Raw genomic sequence first — 17,566 nt, forward strand, 5'->3', positions numbered from 1 at the left:
TTTTTTTCTTTTCTTTTCATTAGAAAAGTTACACTTAGACAATTTATTTATCTACATCCCACGGTGAGAAGATGTGATACAAGTGTCGGAAAGTGAGATTTAAAAGCCAGCGCCTCTGAAAGGGGCCACTCTAGACTGGGAAAAAAAAAATGGCTGAGCAGTCCTGTCCCTATTCTCCGGTAGAGGCACCTCAAGTGCTTAGTAATTAACTAGCTCTTTCACAAAAAGAGAAGGCAAAGCCCGGGAGGGTGGACCTCCTAGAACTGCACAGGAGTTAGTCAACAGGGAATAAGGTAATTTTTAAAACATCCTAGACTCTGTTGGATTAGGGACAGTCAGTGGCATCAGCAAAATAGTAAATTCCTTAACCTGATTATACAACACATCTCTTTTTAGTTTATTTGATGATGAGAACATGTATGTTTGTATGTATGTACTTGCCTTCCCATGAGGGCAGAGCTAGACATAATGCCGGTTTATTTATTTATTTTACTCTTAGCAACTCCAAACAAAGCACACTGCCACATAGACGTGAAAGGCTACTGTTAGGGACCATATGTATAAGGACACTATGCAGGGAGTTGAGCAGTGGGATGTTTGTTCACATTACAAGGTAATTTGGTAGTTGTGCATAAAACCAGACACTAACTTTGAAACATACCGGCAGGTCTGTCAATTGAGTTTTAGAAGCACAAAATTGATACAATACTTCCGCTATTCTTCAAAACTGCTTACTTATATATTTGGGCAAAATATTAAGATTTTTGTTTTTGCTAATATAATTTTTCAAACATACTTACGTTTTTGTTTTTGTTTTTTTTTTTCAAATATAATTACCTTTTTGTTAAAATGTACTTTATTTAAATGTACTTTATTTAAATATACTTTTTAAATATATTTAAATATACTTCATTTACATACACTTCATTTACATATAGTTCATTTAAATATACTTTTTAAATATAATTTATTTAAATATACTTTATTTAAACATATTTTATTAAAGTATACTTTATTTAAACCTGCGTATCGTTCGGCAATATCATCTACTGGATTCGTACTTATGGTGTTTGAATTTATTTTGTTTTTAACATATGTGAAATATTCACATTTTAAAACCGCTAAACTATTTTCTGTTTCAGATTCACCTTTTTGAAACTGATAAAACTAAAAAAAAATGTGACACATCCATTGTTTTCTTTTCATGTTTCTGTAAATAAATATATTTTTTGAAATATGTAAACAGTTTGACAAAATATAAACCATGTTAACTTACATAAACATAGTTATTTGAAAAGACATGCGATTAAAAAATTTAAAAAATTAATTGATAAAAAGTTTATATATTTTTATTATGAAGGGGGTGAAAAAAAAATATAGTTAACTATGAAACTACTTTAACAGTTTTAAAATGTGAATATTTTACATGTGTTAAAAAAATATTAAATTTAAACAACATAAGTACGAATCCAGTCGATGATATTGTTGAAACATTTTTAAATCAGCAACGATCGTAATAGATTATGCAGGATTAAATAAAGTATATTTAAATAAAGCACATTAAAAAAAAAACGTAACTATATTTGAAAAAACAAAAATTCATGGTCACATTTAAGATAAATAAATTTGCATCAAAACTAATCAAAATGTTAATTTTTATTAATCTATATCAGTAAGTGAGAAAGATTTTGTTTCATGTTTACAAAAAAGTTATGAATGAAATGTTTATAATCTATATATTAATACGATAGCGTGTGTGTTATTTTCTGTGTCACGCTTATATCGGAGTCGTTTAATTGTTATGTACTTCCATTTCTTGTCATAAATTATTTTACCAAGAATTCTTCATAAGTTTTGGTTTCGGTTTCGATTATAGCTGATGGCACTAGAGTAATCTATTTTTTTTATAAATAATTTTATCCGGAATTCTTCATAAATTTTGGCTTCGGTTCTGATTATGGCTAAAGGAACTTAAGTTTATATATATATATATATATATATATATATATATATATATATTTCATAAGTTTTTATTTCAGCTTCGATTCAAGCTAATGCACCCAAGTCATGAATATATTTTTTTTATTTTGGAAATCGCAACTTTATAACATATAAAAATCGATAGAACATTAACTCTATAATAATATATACGAAATCTGCAAGAATTAAAATTTCATATTTAAGCATACTTTATGACTGGGCTTTGCCGGACGTTCGTGCTAGCTTAGATAAATACTTTTGCAATTTTTACCAAAAACACTACAATAATATTAGAGTGTCACCATTTGCACTGAACCTCTACAGAATGCCAACATTTCATTCATATTACATATGAATGAGTGCCCAATGAAATTCCTACAGGACCCGCTAGTTTTAAATTAATGTTTCAAGTGAACCATATATCCAGCATGAAATTAATCTTGCAATTTACTTGGAACATTGCCTTTTCTTTTGGCAGCGTGACGCAATGATGTTTTTCCTTGATTTTATCCTCTGGCCTTGGGTTTTTAAATAAAAGTATTTGGGTGTTTATCATAGACAAGGACGGGATACGCCCGGACATGGACAAAGTCAGGGTTGTCCAGCTCATGTCAAGATGGTAAGGCAGGTGTGAAGAAATCCAAGGTGACCACAAAGACCTCATAACCGTCAGGTTAAGGTTACGGTTAGGGAATAGTAAAAAAAAAAAAATAATAAAAATAAAAATAAAAAATAAAGGAAAACTTTTTATTGAAGAAATAGAAAATATCATTTTCATCAGTGCAGCAACCTTTTTGCGACCAAGTGGCAGGTAACTAAACGGAAACACAGAAACAACCAACATTGGTGACATCATAAGGAGTAGGAGTACGAGAAACAAATTTTATAAAAGGTAAATCTAATTAGTTATAAATGACTTTAAAAAAAAAAAAACTGTTTACTGTTAATTTACCTTCCAGAAGAGCTACATTAATTACTGACATCAGTAGGTATACTCAGCATTGCCCGGCAATGAATTGCTTCCAGCCCTAAACTCTGTATTCCCATTTTATTGATTTTTTTTTTAAGTTTCTATAATTTTACGAAATAAAATAAAGTAAAACAGCAAAAGTGCAGAACCACAATACTGTAAAAACATCTTTACGCAAATGAATATCCAAATTAGATTCTTTATTACTTAAGCAATTTTTTTTTCATTGCCTCTCAAGACAGACATGTATATAACTATGCTATAACCTTGAACTAACCACCTCACTCCAAGTGCGTGTGAACTTTTTTTTCTTTATCTTCAGACATTGACAGTTGCTGACAATGAAGCTCAGTGTACAATTTGCATATATTATAAAAACAGATATTTTATAAAAGTGACTGCGGGAGACTAGTATATATATATATATATGTGTGTGTGTTGTTGTTGGAGGTCCTGTCATTAGTATTTCTACTTCTGAGCTAAGCCTCTCTCTCAAATTATGCATATCAGCTAAGATTTACTCCGGGGCCACCCATTGATCACCCTCGAGATCCCTCTCTCGTCGTTACATCAACTCTTGACCAGAAATCCTAGATGTCACCCTGGCTACATCCACTCATTTCTCAGTGCACTTTCTCCATCTGTATCTGGCCACCTAGGGAGTTAAACAATGTCATCAATGGTTTGTGTAGCACAATAGGTCCATTGCTTTCATAGTATCATTTATTTGCTAGCAACTCTCTTCCAGCAGTCCTGGTTCTGGGGGTACAGCAGCCTATAATATCACAAGCAGACACCACAAATATATTAGACTAGCAAGTAAATGGATGAGAACATTTAATGCTACTAAGACTTAGCTTCTTTCCTTTAACTATAAAAATATTCCTTAAACACTGTTTGCCATGAGCAATTACACTGTAACTCCTATGCTTAACATTCCCAGGGAACATGCATTGGAAGAAATACATTGAGGACATTACCATGGCTAATGCAAAGAAAGTGAGCTCCTTCTACCATGCTAAAAATAACTTCCAACAAAAAGTATCCCGTATGTTTACAAAGCCATAATTCACCCATGGATGGAGTATTGTTTCCGCATCTACAACTGGTTCCTCACTCTTAGACAAAATCAAAACAGTCTCAAATCTAATAGGTTCCACTCTATCAACCAAGCTCTAACCCCTGTCCCATCGCTGCAATGTCACATCCCTGAGCCTGTTTTACAAATACTTTAATGGAATGTGTACTGATGAACCTGTAGCACTTGTGCCCCTCAACGTACATACTCCCAACTAAACTAACAAGCAGCAAAATCCCACCCTTCACAACTGAGGTCCAGGAAGCCTTCTACTCTAACAATTTCTTCCCTCGGATTGCTAGACTTTGGAATTCCTTCCCAGTTTCCCAACTTGCTAAAGTTTGAAAGTAATGTGAACAGACATTTCGCTGCTCAACTCCCCACAGTCCCAAATAGTAGCCCTTTATATCTAAGTAGAAATACGGTGTGAAAAAAAAAAAAAAATAAAAAAGGCCATGTTGTTATAATCATGATCTCTTTTCATTTAAAATGCTAAACTTTTGTCTGCGATAAAAAAAATTTGTAAAAAGAACCGAGTTAAGAGAAACCCAGCATCAACCAAGAAAATGAATAGTTTATTAATAAGAGTTTGCTTTGCAAAGCAATATACAAATTAGTTAACCATCAGATGTTGATTGCATAAAATTAATTGAGTATATGAGAAGGCTGTTATATACGTATCTTTGTGTACTAATTTTTTTTTTTGGGGGGGGGGGAATCAGCATTTTAAATATCACTTTTAATTTATCTTTGATAAAAAGGAGGATTTTTTTTCCTGAAATTAATAAAAGACTTTTAACATTCAAAGACTGTACACTGTCCCGGACATATCAGTAACCTAGCTTGCTGAAGTTTGTGAAATATTTTTTTATTAAGAAAAATAAAAAATAAAGGTAAATAAAATAAAAATACATGGATACTTGTTTACCGTCGTCCTAATACGAACTCATCTGTTTGTTTTTGCTTTCATTTCATTTCTCCAGTCTTCTGCATTGCTCTCGGCTTTTCCTATGTCTCACTAGCAGGACGACCCGTTAACCGGCGAAAGAGAGAAAGAAAACTTTTCTTTCTTTTTTTTTTTTTTTTTTTACTTGCCTCACCGTGAGGGCAGAGTTAGACATGAGGTCAGTTTTTAATGTGTGTGTGTGTGGGGGGGGGGGTAAACCAGCTCCCCCAAAAGTGGCACTGTGGTTAGTAACAAAAATTAAAAAAATGTATCAGTCATGAAGGATTTCTCCATTAACCGAGACCAAAAAATGAGCACAACGCAACCGCCCCACCGTCTCAAATACAAAATAAAAAAAAAAACCTGGAAAACGATGTGTGTGTATCTAGTTCATAGTAACTATAAGCTTAAAAAAAAAAAAAAAAAAAAAAAAAAAAAAAAAAAAAGGTGCTTATGTGGCACAATGACGTAGCCCCTTTTGAGGGAGCTGGGGGCTTCTACATTGATAAACCTTGTGTCCAACTTGGCTTGCACTTATGTGGAGGCAAACACACACACATTTCAGTGCGGACACATTTTTTTAAAGTTTAAAACTCTCGGCACACGCAGATAGGCAGGTGTTTATAATTCCAATGCACAATAAAAGTTGAACTATGTTGACATTATAATTTGATAAAACTAAACATTGCGTTCTCTCTCTCTCTCTTTCTCTATTTATCTTTTTCACTCCCTTTCTCTCTTTCAATGAAGAAAGAGAGAAGTGAAATATGATTGTATTGTTTTTAAACAGTTGAAGCTTGCACCCCGTATGCGCAGGATATAGTAGTTTGGTGTGCACGCAATGGGTCGACTAAATATGCTTCCTACTTGTTAACTGTTAAATAAATTATATATTTTTATAAAAATGCATTTGTTCGCTATTTTTGTACAAGTGTTCGATTTCAGCCTGTAATTCCTCCCATTAATGCGAGGAGAGAAAGCTGCCTGTCACGACGCAATGAACACACAAAAAGCAACCCATGCCAGACAGTTATAGCCGACGACATATCGACCCGTTCTTGTTGAGGTTTCCAACATGTGCCTATCGTTAGATATCACTGAATATCGTTTATTCCCCGAGAAGCTGGTTGCGTTCCCAAGACGTTCCTCAACCAAGTAACCTTCCCGGGGAAGCAATAGTATCATACTTATACAGTTTAATCAATACATATAAAAATGTAAATATTGGAAAAAATTATATTGTACATACCTGTCATGGAATGAAGTTCTCAGAAAGAAAATTTCACTCAATTTAATCAAGGTATCATAACAAATTGTTTTTTCAGTGTAAAAATTTAAAAAAAAAAAAAAAACTACTTGATCAAATAAAATGTAAGGTTTTTTTTCCAGAGAACTTTATTCCATAACGGATAAGTACAATATAACTTTTATTCGGCAGTTTCATTTTTTATGACTTGATTAACCTGTGAACGGAATAGTTCATCAAGTTTTTTCTCTCTTCTTTCCTTATTTAACTTTACATTTCCTTTTCTCCAGTCAAAATTAAGAGACCGATTCCAAGTGCGCATGTGTCGAGAAGGAGATAGGAAGCCATTCTTTGATGAAACAAAGGTCTTCTACCTCCCCTACCCACATCATGAATCGTTTGAAGTATAAAGAATATTTCATCAAGTTTTATTTTTCAGAGCGAGTGAAAGAATGAGAGAGGAACAGTCTGTCGTGTGTTTTGTTTTTATAGCAGCTAGCGAAAAATCAAACGCCCCGCCCGTTATCATAAAAAAATATAAACAAAGTCATGGTTGAGTATGAGAACAAATAAAAGGAATATGTCGTCAATTTTATTTTAAAGAGAGGGAATAAGGCTAAAAGGAATAATGCATGTAGTTTTTTATAGAGATAGATAGAGTGAGAGAGGGAAAGAGAGAGTAGTAGATGACAAAGTAAATGCAAATTAAACTGTAGCCAATCAGTAAGTTTTTAATGGTGGTTTTGTTAAAATATACGCGAGCAGCCAAAAGTAAATAATCTATGTGTAATATTGATCTTTAGTGTGTATGTAACGCTTGTCATGCAGACGCCATGTGCGTTCGTTTTGTGGAAGGTTTAAATTTTGGAATAAGAGATTTACAGCTGGCAGCCAATGAGAAAGGGTGGAATTAGTGAAGAGCGAAATCATTATTTTCTGAATGTGTGAATTGGAAGTGAACGATATGACTGATGAGTGCATAATACAGTTAATAAGAGTGAAGGGGCAATATAACGTTACTGTGTTTAATTTTACGTGGTGTACAGTGATGAATTAGAGGGAAAAATAGGAACTACTTTCTCTAATGCTAATTGCGATAGTGATGTTACTCCTAAGATTAAATCTAGGGTTCTTATTACAAATAAATGTGTCAGAAACGTCATTCTATAGTTACATAAGACAGTGGCTAATATTGTAGACATAATAAATTTGTATGTGGCATCTGTTGTTGTAAACCTATGGTATTTTGGTCCAAAGGGGAAAAACTGCAACCTTTTTATTATATATAGGGATATATGAGTTCATTTCGTTTGTATTCTAAACAGCTGAGCTAAGTTTTTTTGTTAATCTCATACAAATGTACTTTATGTGTATGGGAATGTTCTTAAATAGGTTTTGCATCGAAATGCATCTGATCCAATTAAAACAGGAACAGTCTGATTTTGATTAAAGTTAACACTTTTATACAGCCTAACACTATATTTGAAAAGTTTTATCACTGCACAAGCAGAAGAGCCCGATGTGTAAAATAAACAGTAGGTTCTTTGATAAGGCATGTTCAAAGTGAATGTTTCTGTTCAGAGCGTAATTGAACCATGATACTTGACATTTGTATTTTAAATTTTAACTCAAGTTATTATATAAAATAATTTCATAAACTGAACAGTAAGTCACAACGGAATGGTATATGAAGCTTCCACCCTATGTACCATGGTAATAGAGCAAGCAATCAATCGATTTGATTGATGAATGAGTGATTTCACCGATTTCGGTGACAATAAAAGTAGTCAAAGTTTAGAACATTCATTCGATCCCAGGCAACGCCGGGTCTTCCTACTAGTATATATATATATATATATATATATATATATATATATATATATATATATATATATATATATATATTGTGAATCAAAAGTAGACCTTTTAATTTCACTACAGGATGTGAATAGCCAATGGCAAAAAAAAAAAGATGAAATTGGTATAAATTTGCCAATCTAACCTACCCGGCTTCCTGTGTGTATGAGGCAAAGGTCACCATGACCACTAGAAATAGAAACCTGTAAAAACAATCACATCTAAATTTGTTGCTTACAGCTGCAATTTTTTTTACCGCAATTTAGTTTCATTTGTAATCCAATTAGTCAAAATTAAGAGACAGATTCCAAGTGCGCATGTGTCGAGAAGGAGATAGGAAGCCATTCTTTGATGAAACAAAGGTCTTCTACCTCCCCTACCCACATCATGAATCGTTTGAAGTATAGTAAAATTAACATTTCCAGCTTTCATCTCTGAATTAACAAAAAAACTTAGCTCAGCTGTTTAGAATACAAACGAAATGAACTCATATATCTCTATATATAATAAAAAGGTTGCAGTTTTTCCCCTTTGGACCAAAATACCATAGGTTTACAACAACAGATGCCACATACAAATTTATTATGTCTACAATATTAGCCACTGTCTTATGTAACTATAGAATGAAGTATCGTAAAATTAACTTTTCCAGCTTTCATCTCTGAAAGCTGGAAATGTTAATTTTACTATACTTCAAACGATTCATGATGTGGGTAGGGGAGGTAGAAGACCTTTGTTTCATCAAAGAATGGCTTCCTATCTCCTTCTCGACACATGCGCACTTGGAATCTGTCTCTTAATTTTGACTGGAGAAAAGGAAATGTAAAGTTAAATAAGGAAAGAAGATAGAAAGAGAAAAAAAAAGAAAAAACAAGAAAAGAAAAGAGTGAAAGTGTCTAGTTTTTTTTTTGTTTTTTTTTTTGTTTTTTTTCAGGAATTAATCTATTTCAGTCACGTAAATTCATTTGACATTGTAGTTGTGTTTAACGAAACGTTTGCTTATTCTCAAAGCAGAGGGAAAAAAAAATGGGTCAGAATATTTAACTCTTGGTGTTTTACTGAAGAGGCCTTTTCTCTTCCACCACTCATTTGCTTTTCCCCCTCAAACAGCCGTCACATTTTTCTTTCCATCCTTTTTCAAACTAACAGCAACCTTAAGTGCATGAGATAATGTCACTGCCATCGAACAAAATAAATATCTTTTTATACTACCAGCTCGAACCATGAAAGCGCCCGAATTCGTATTTATCTTATTGTTTTTTTTGTATCAGAAAGGTTTTAGGTTTGAATGGCAGTGCTTCTCTAAAAAAAAGGCACATGCCAACCGTGGACACTTATTGCTGTGATTCTTCACACCGTTATGGATCAAGTAAAGATTGGATACCCCGGTAGCAGATGACAAAGATAGGCACACATTTCAAGTGACACCGGTTGTTCGACCTTGACATTGCCGTTGGTTGTTTGTAAACACGTCAAATAGCAGACATGTTCGTATGTTCGCAAGCAAGATTGTTTTTTAAATATATTTACAAAACTTTTTCACATTTAAAAGAAAAAATATATATTTACAAAACATTTTCTTTAATATCAAATATTTACAAAACTTTTCAGGATTAAAAAAAACAAAACTTTTCTATTTACGCAAAACTTTTTAATGTAATAAAACTAACATATTTAAACAAAATATATTTAAATAAATGGATGTCTTTCTGGGTGAGTTCTTTTTATATATTTACAGAACTTTTTAATAAAACTAATAATAATAATAATAATAATAATAATAATATAAATAAATAAATGGCAAATTTTTACAACGTGCCCCAGCATATTATAAACACTCCAACCTCCCTATGTTAAGAACGCCTTTCGGAATAACACCCCCAACCTCAAAAGCCGTTCTTAACATGGGGAGGTTGGGAGGTGTTTATTCCGAAAGCCGTTCTTAACATGGGGTAGTTGGGGGTGTTTATACTACGCTGGGCAGGTCGTAAAATAATACCAAATAAATAAACCGACGTTATAACTGAGAATTTCGGATGATGTCAATTAAAAAATGCATAATTTAAAAAAAAAAATTTAATGTAATTATTATAACCAAACTTTTTAATGGTAGAAACTAATATAAAATAACTGACTTGCTCGGATTTTTGCGACCAAGATTAATTTTTATGTACAGTGTGTGTGTGTGTGTGTGTGTGTGTGTGTGTGTGTGTGTGTTTATCTTTCTTTGTGCATTTTTAATACCATTCAATATTTATTAAATTGCGATGTATGTATGTGATCAGTGAAAGGAGAAATCCTTCTAGACCGAGGCAATTTTTATGCATAATAAAATCACAAGTATAAACAATCGAGATTTAAAAAAATATATTTTATTCACATCTTTTATAACTTTTATTTTTATAAAGATGAAGATCACAAGATACAAATCTTTTTATAATTTTCAATTTTATTTAATAAAAAAAGCAAAAAAAAAAAAAAAAAAATTGCTGTTTGCTTACTTCTCCATAAAGATATATCAAGTACAAGTAAGTTTAGCGTCCAAAATTTTCAGTTTCTAAGTTTCTAGTGTTTTGTAATTAATATAGTTCATTCTTTTTATTTTTTTATTTTTATTATAATTATTATTAGTTTTATCAAAGTTATGTAAATATATTAAAAACGCACTCAGAAAGACACCCATTTATTTTAATATATTTTGGTAAATTTAGGTTTTTTTTTTTTATCCTTAAAAGTTTTGTAAATATTTAATATTAAAGAAAATGAAAACTCGCACGGAAAATCTACTTGTCCTGAATTAAATAAATAAAAAAAATAACAGAACTAAGCTTTTGCCTATTTTCCTATGGTGACTGAAGTTTCAGAGGAAACACTAAGAGAGAAGATAGAGATGAATTTTCGTCCGTTGGAAGAACAACAAAGACCATCTCATCACTATAAGCATGACGAATGACACAAAAGTGACAATGGTTTGTGTAGAGCCAGCCTCCAACCAGAGTGATCTAGAGGCAGAACAGGGTCGATACAGCTGGGAGCCAGGTGGAGTACAGGAGCTACCGGAAGTGTTGACGTCTTCTTACATACAGCACTTGGTATTCCCAAATAGTCACCCATTTAGCACTGGCCAGGCTCAACGTTGCTTAACTTGAGTGATCTAATGAGAACTGGCATGTCAACGTGATTATGCTGATAGAGATAAACTATATAAATGTGGCTAAAATAAAATATGCAGATGGTAAGTCTATTATTTGAAATAAAACGAAGGTTTCTTTGATAGATATTTGGCAGTCATAAATGACTTTAAAAAAATTTAATCATGAAAATTAAGTCATGAATGGCTTATGCTGTGAAACTAATAACAGCAGAATATTGTAAAACTATTTTTGAAAAAAAAAAAAAAAAAAAAAAAAAAAAACTAAAAAAGCACAACGAATAATACATGAAAATGAAACATATTTTCGCTTTTAAAATTTTTGTACTGATAAAAAGATTTTGCTGCTAACAGATCAGGATGTCTTAAGATACTGGCTTTCTGACTTAAAAATGCACCAAACATTTGTTTTTTTCCTTTTTCATTGCAAAACTCAATCATGTTCTGCAAAGTCAAAAAGAGAAATAATTTTCCTCTACAAAATAACCAAATAAAACACCATAAATAAGTATTTTAAGATATAATCAATTTAAAACCTAAAAACTTTTTCAAATTTATTGGATTCGGCATTAAATAACCCAAAAAGTATTCATCTATATATCTATAAAAGTGAAAATGTGTGTGTGTGTGTGTGTGTTTGTGTGTGTGTGTGTGTGTGTGTGTGTGTGTGTGTGTGTGTTTCCCTACCAAATAACTCTGTCAATTTTCGGTCTACAGACTCGAGATTTGACGTCGAGGGGGGTACAAGTGAAACGAGTTCATCAGAACACATTCCACTAAAATATTTGTAAAACAGGCACAGTGATGCAACGTTGCGGCGATGAGACTTCAACTACACTTACAAACATCAAACTAAATAAATGTTTCTTTGTCAGTTTTGGGAGGAGAGGGGGTGAAAAAGAAACAGGAAAGTGTTTATAGTTAACACCACAGCTGCTTTAATTCAACTAAGGTTAAATTTAAGCAAAATATAATAGAATCACAAAATAAAAGGAGACTACCACCAGCTGGTGCAGGGTAAACAAACATTGATGATGCACTATACAGATTTATCTGACGAGCACCCACTAAACTAATCAGGTGGAGACAGGATTATCATTTTCTATGTTAGCATGTAACAGACATAAAAGCGAATTGTCCGATCTAGTCGCTGCTTCTTTTGTTTCAGCTCGTTTGACTCGTTGGTTTAATTTGTCTTCATCAATTCACGGTTTTGATAATTGTAATAAAGTTTCCTATTACAGGAGCTGCTTTCCAAGAACCACAGACTTGTGGAACTCTCTTCCTGCTGACAGTTTCCCTCCGACCTATAATCTTGCTATGTACGGCACAATCACGCTGACACACCAGTTCTCGCCAGATCACCAAAGTTAAGCAACCAGATAGGTGACCATTTGGGAAGGCTAGGCGCTGTATGTACCTTCCAGTAAGGTTGTGCGTGGGGCCAGCACCCTCACCCTGAAAAAAAGAACTTCTCACTACAAAAGCATTTACAAAGTTATAGATGACCTATACCCCTCCAGGGGCTCAAGGCTATGGATGGATGGTAGTTTTTGGTATAATCTTGCTCTTTTCAAGACTAAGATCAATAGGCATATCCTGTCTTTGTGATAATCATATTTTGGTCTTGTTAGCTCTTTACATTAAGTAGCTTCAAACCTTGTCTGGAGCAATTATTTTATTGAAAAAATATATATTATAATGATGATGTGCCTGAATTTTGTTAAGATTAAACAAGGTCCCAGACAATTAGTTTCCAGAAAAGTGTCGTTGTGCCAGCATTATTAAAATTGAAATTTCCCAAGATGGACTGAGGTAAAAATTAATCCTTGGCATCCTTTCCAGGGAATATGCAATCCTTTAGTCAACGTTGAAGATCGAATGAGAAACACTGCCACGACATGGACAAAACCAAATAAAAACAGTGGACCTAAATCCAAATATTGACAAAGAAAACATCACCTCATCTTGAAACGAAGAGTAAAGAGAAGTTTTATTTTTGTCCTCATCAAACTGACAGGCGTTGTGTTCAATTAATTTTAAGGAAAGAAAGTAAATAACTTTAAGATGTAAAGAAAGACAGGAAGTGGAGAAACCGGGGTTATTCTTGTTTTAATTTCAGAACATGGCCACACTCAAATGTTCCTAACCCACCCCTGTCCTTTTCAACAGAGACGGTTATCATTTGTTGGTATACACATGGTTAAGAATAAAAGAGAATAATGAAAGGAAACAAGTATGAAATACGGACCTCAACCTACTTCAATACGTCTGAGCTCCAATCTATGGTCTCCATTGCCAAACTTTCACAAAAACACTCAACTAGCTACAACCCCCATCAACGATTTTCTGCACTCTCTATATGTGCCTAAATCTAAATGCATATTACATGAAAAAAGTTTCTTTCCTAGAACTGCCCGCATGTGGAATACTGTTCCATCGGACTGCTTCCTGGCAGATTACAAGTTCAATGTAAACAACTTCTTGTTGAACTTTTCCCTTAGATAATCCAAATTCTATCCAATCTACACACCATGTAAATTTCAAGTCCAATGTAAACAACTTCTTGTTGAACTTTTCCCTTAGATAATCCAAATTCTATCCAATCTACACACCATGTAAATTTCAAGTTCAATGTAAACAACTTCTTGTTGAACTTTTCCCTTAGATAATCCAAATTCTATCCAATCTACACACCATGTAAATTTCAAGTCCAATGTAAACAACTTCTTGTTGAACTTTTCCCTTAGATAATCCAAATTCTATCCAATCTACACACCATGTAAATTTCAAATCCAATGTAAACAACTTCTTGTTGAACTTTTCCCTTAGATAATCCAAATTCTATCCAATCTACACACCATGTAAATTTCAAGTTCAATGTAAACAACTTCTTGTTGAACTTTTCCCTTAGATAATCCAAATTCTATCCAATCTACACACCATGTAAATTTCAAGTCCAATGTAAACAACTTCTTGTTGAACTTTTCCCTTAGATAATCCAAATTCTATCCAATCTACACACCATGTAAATTTCAAGTCCAATGTAAACAACTTCTTGTTGAACTTTTCCCTTAGATAATCCAAATTCTATCCAATCTACACACCATTAACGACTACTAAATTACCACCTTACATGCATTAACCTATATCCTCGAGTGGCTTCCAGGGCTTGATAAGTAGTGACTCCATTGTATAAAAAAAAAAAGGACACATATTGGTCCACACTATGTTACGTTTCAAAGGGGGAGGAAATTTTCTGTCTTTTTTGATTATATCTTATTATTAATCAGTGGTGTCTTATTACATTATATGTTATTATTTTTTGATTATATCTTATTAATCAATGGTGTCTTATAACATTATATGTTATTATTTTTTGGTTATATCTTATTAATCAGTGGTGTCTTATTATTACATGTCTACATGTATGCATGCAGCCGTGATCACATGGCTATGCATGCCTGTGCATGTGGTCGATGCATGTCTAGTTTGTATATATAGATTGCAATAAAGTCACCATACCTTTTTTTCTGTTTCTTATCTTGGTCTTCTCTAAGTTAGCATGTAGAGGATTGATGGTGTCACACACACACAGTGCAATTAATATTTGCACAACGTCTGTGTTGGAGAATGTTTTTGGGGGTTTGGTTTTATTTTACTTTTTTTTTATATATATATATCAAAGAGAATGATATATTATCATCTACATATGGAAAATCTTGGAAGGAAGTGCTCCAAACACAATGTAAGTAGAAAGAACTCATCAGCGGCGAGGAAGGCTCTGCTATATAAAAACCACACCTGAGACTACACTGAGAATGAAGTCCCTCACCCACCACAACTTCACCTACAGTGGTACAAGAACATTCAACTGTATTCCAGCTGCAATAAGAAATATAAGGAGAGTGTCCTCCGACACTTTCAAGAAACAAATGCACAGTAAAAATGCTATATCTTTGCTAAAACACTTTCAAGAAACAACTGCACAGTAAAAATGCTATATCTTTGTTAAAACACTTTCAAGAAACAACTGCACAGTAAAAATGCTATATCTTTGTTAAAACACAAGATTAAACAATGAGATTTGCCATATAAGTGAATATTTTGTGTAAGGAATCCAAATATGGCACTGAAAGTCTCCAGAAAGTGATTATTTCCAAGTAATCTGCTTTTATCAGTTTGTTAAAACATTCACCAGCTAACTCAGATATTCCAACCGAGAGATCTTTTTAAGATTCTAGTCGTTCCTATAAGTGAAATTGTTTGACTCTCTTGCACTTGGTTCACCGGGTATTCTGTAATAAATGCACATAAATATGCTGCAATAAGTTAAAGAACTGAAAGTTAAATTCTTATGTATTTTATGTATAAGAAACTGAAATTTAATACTAGAACGGATGAAAAATGAATATATTGCAAGATTTCTTGTGCTATTCTAGATTAACACCTTCCGCTAAATACCACCCATCGACACCACCCTCTCCAAATATGTGATTCTTCCCCTCTTTTAGATAATTACATATGATCACACTGAAAAACAGTCTTGCAAGTTTCTTTAAAACCTTTAAAACTATGTAAAATTTTACTAGTCTAGCCACACTGATGAGTTATGACACAACAAAACAGTACTGTATGTGGATGACATATATATATATATATATGATGAGAATAATGGAAATAGTATTCCGAGGAAATAGAGAAATAAAAAGGAACAAACCGAGTTATGTGTTCAACGATTCGTCTTTATTTCGTCATCCAGAATCGAAATAAAGATGAAAAGTTGATGAACACATAACTCAGTTTGTTCCTTTCTCTCTCTCTCTCTCTCTATATATATATATATATATATATATATATATATATATATATATATATATATATATATATATATATATATATATATATATATATATATATATATATATATATTTCAATTTTAGATATTATACATTCAGGGCTACGCCTATTAAAAAGTACTAACTTTGTATAGCATTATAAGCGTATGCTGTATTGTACTTCAACAAGTCATATCTTTTTTATTTATGGGTCAATTTTTAAAAGAATTACATTGATGGAAAGAGAATAGAATAAGCATTCCAATGATGTTAATTTATTTTACTTTTATGTCCCAAGTTAGAAATGAAAAAACAGTAAAAAATGACGACAGCAAAAAGGGAAACTTTTTTCAATGTTTACATTTCATACGTTACGTTTGGATACAAATGCGCGGGGTCAAATTTGATTGGATATGGCTGAAATTTTACAGGCTATATAAACAAAGACAATCTCTAATGGACTTTTTTATTTTTACAACCACAGGAAGCAAAGTTACGACCGAGCAAAATTGACGAAGAATATTTCAAAATTGATAAGATAAATTGGTATATACCATTCATTTTCATATAGATAATAGTTTCAGAACTATTTTCATGTATAATATATAAGTATTTGATAATTATTAATTGTGCGGAAATTTCTTTAAAACATTATCTTTTATAGAAATTACAGAATATAGAATTTAACGGAAAAACGACTCGCTATGCGCTGACTACAGTCAGTATACTAACAAGTTTCGTTTGTATTAGCTTAAAATAGAAAACTGGGGGGGGGGGTTCTGCTTTCAAAACGAAAGCAGAAAAAAAAGTTTCATTTTTTATTCTGAGTTTGTCAATTTAAAAAAGTTATTTTCAAGTTTTTAAAATTTGATTTCCAAACAATACTATTTTGTTGTTTTTAACGCTTTTAGTACACATGTACTAAAAAAAAAACAACAAAATGTACATGCGTTTCTGTTATTATGGTATTTATTATTCTTACTTGTACTGAAGGTAGAATTGTGTTTTTTAGTGGTCAAAAAATAAATAAATGAAAAGGTACATGTGCACTTATGCTACCATGCTGATATAAGGTTATTATTTAGAAACCCATTCTTAACATGGGGAGGGAAGGGTGTTTTGTTAACTAGTCTGTACTTTCGCCTAACAATTGAATAAAAAAAAAGATTTTGTGAAACTTGAATTTAACTTGATAATACTATTTGAAAAATTAGCTCGGTAACATAAGTGCATAAGCACCCAAATAAATATTACCAAAGGCAAGATAAGTTTCTCTTCTACCTAATTGGATAAGTTTTTAGTGTATTTATTTAATGTAAAATGTTTGTTTAATTCGGCAATTAGTGTTACACAAGCGCAAAAAAACTAACCACGTGGTATCTCATGTTTTTGAAATCTTGACAATGATTTACAAATATACAAAATACTGTTATAAACCCAACCAATAAATGTCCTCGTGAAATTTATTGGTTGGGTTTCTAGCAGTATTTTGTATATTTT

At 32.4% G+C, this 17,566-nt stretch overlaps 1 protein-coding gene across 1 annotated transcript in view; it reads right to left on the reverse strand.

The window, feature by feature from the left end:
• The window catches only part of LOC145256227 (ras-related protein Rab-9A-like), a 79,895-nt gene that overhangs the window by 19,179 nt on the left and 43,150 nt on the right, over positions 1–17,566 (reverse strand). The gene's annotated exons all lie outside the window — the stretch shown is intronic.

This window comes from Euprymna scolopes, chromosome 32 (genome assembly GCF_053919585.1).
Source record: "Euprymna scolopes isolate OS-2025 chromosome 32, ASM5391958v1, whole genome shotgun sequence".
NCBI lineage: Eukaryota > Metazoa > Mollusca > Cephalopoda > Sepiida > Sepiolidae > Euprymna > Euprymna scolopes.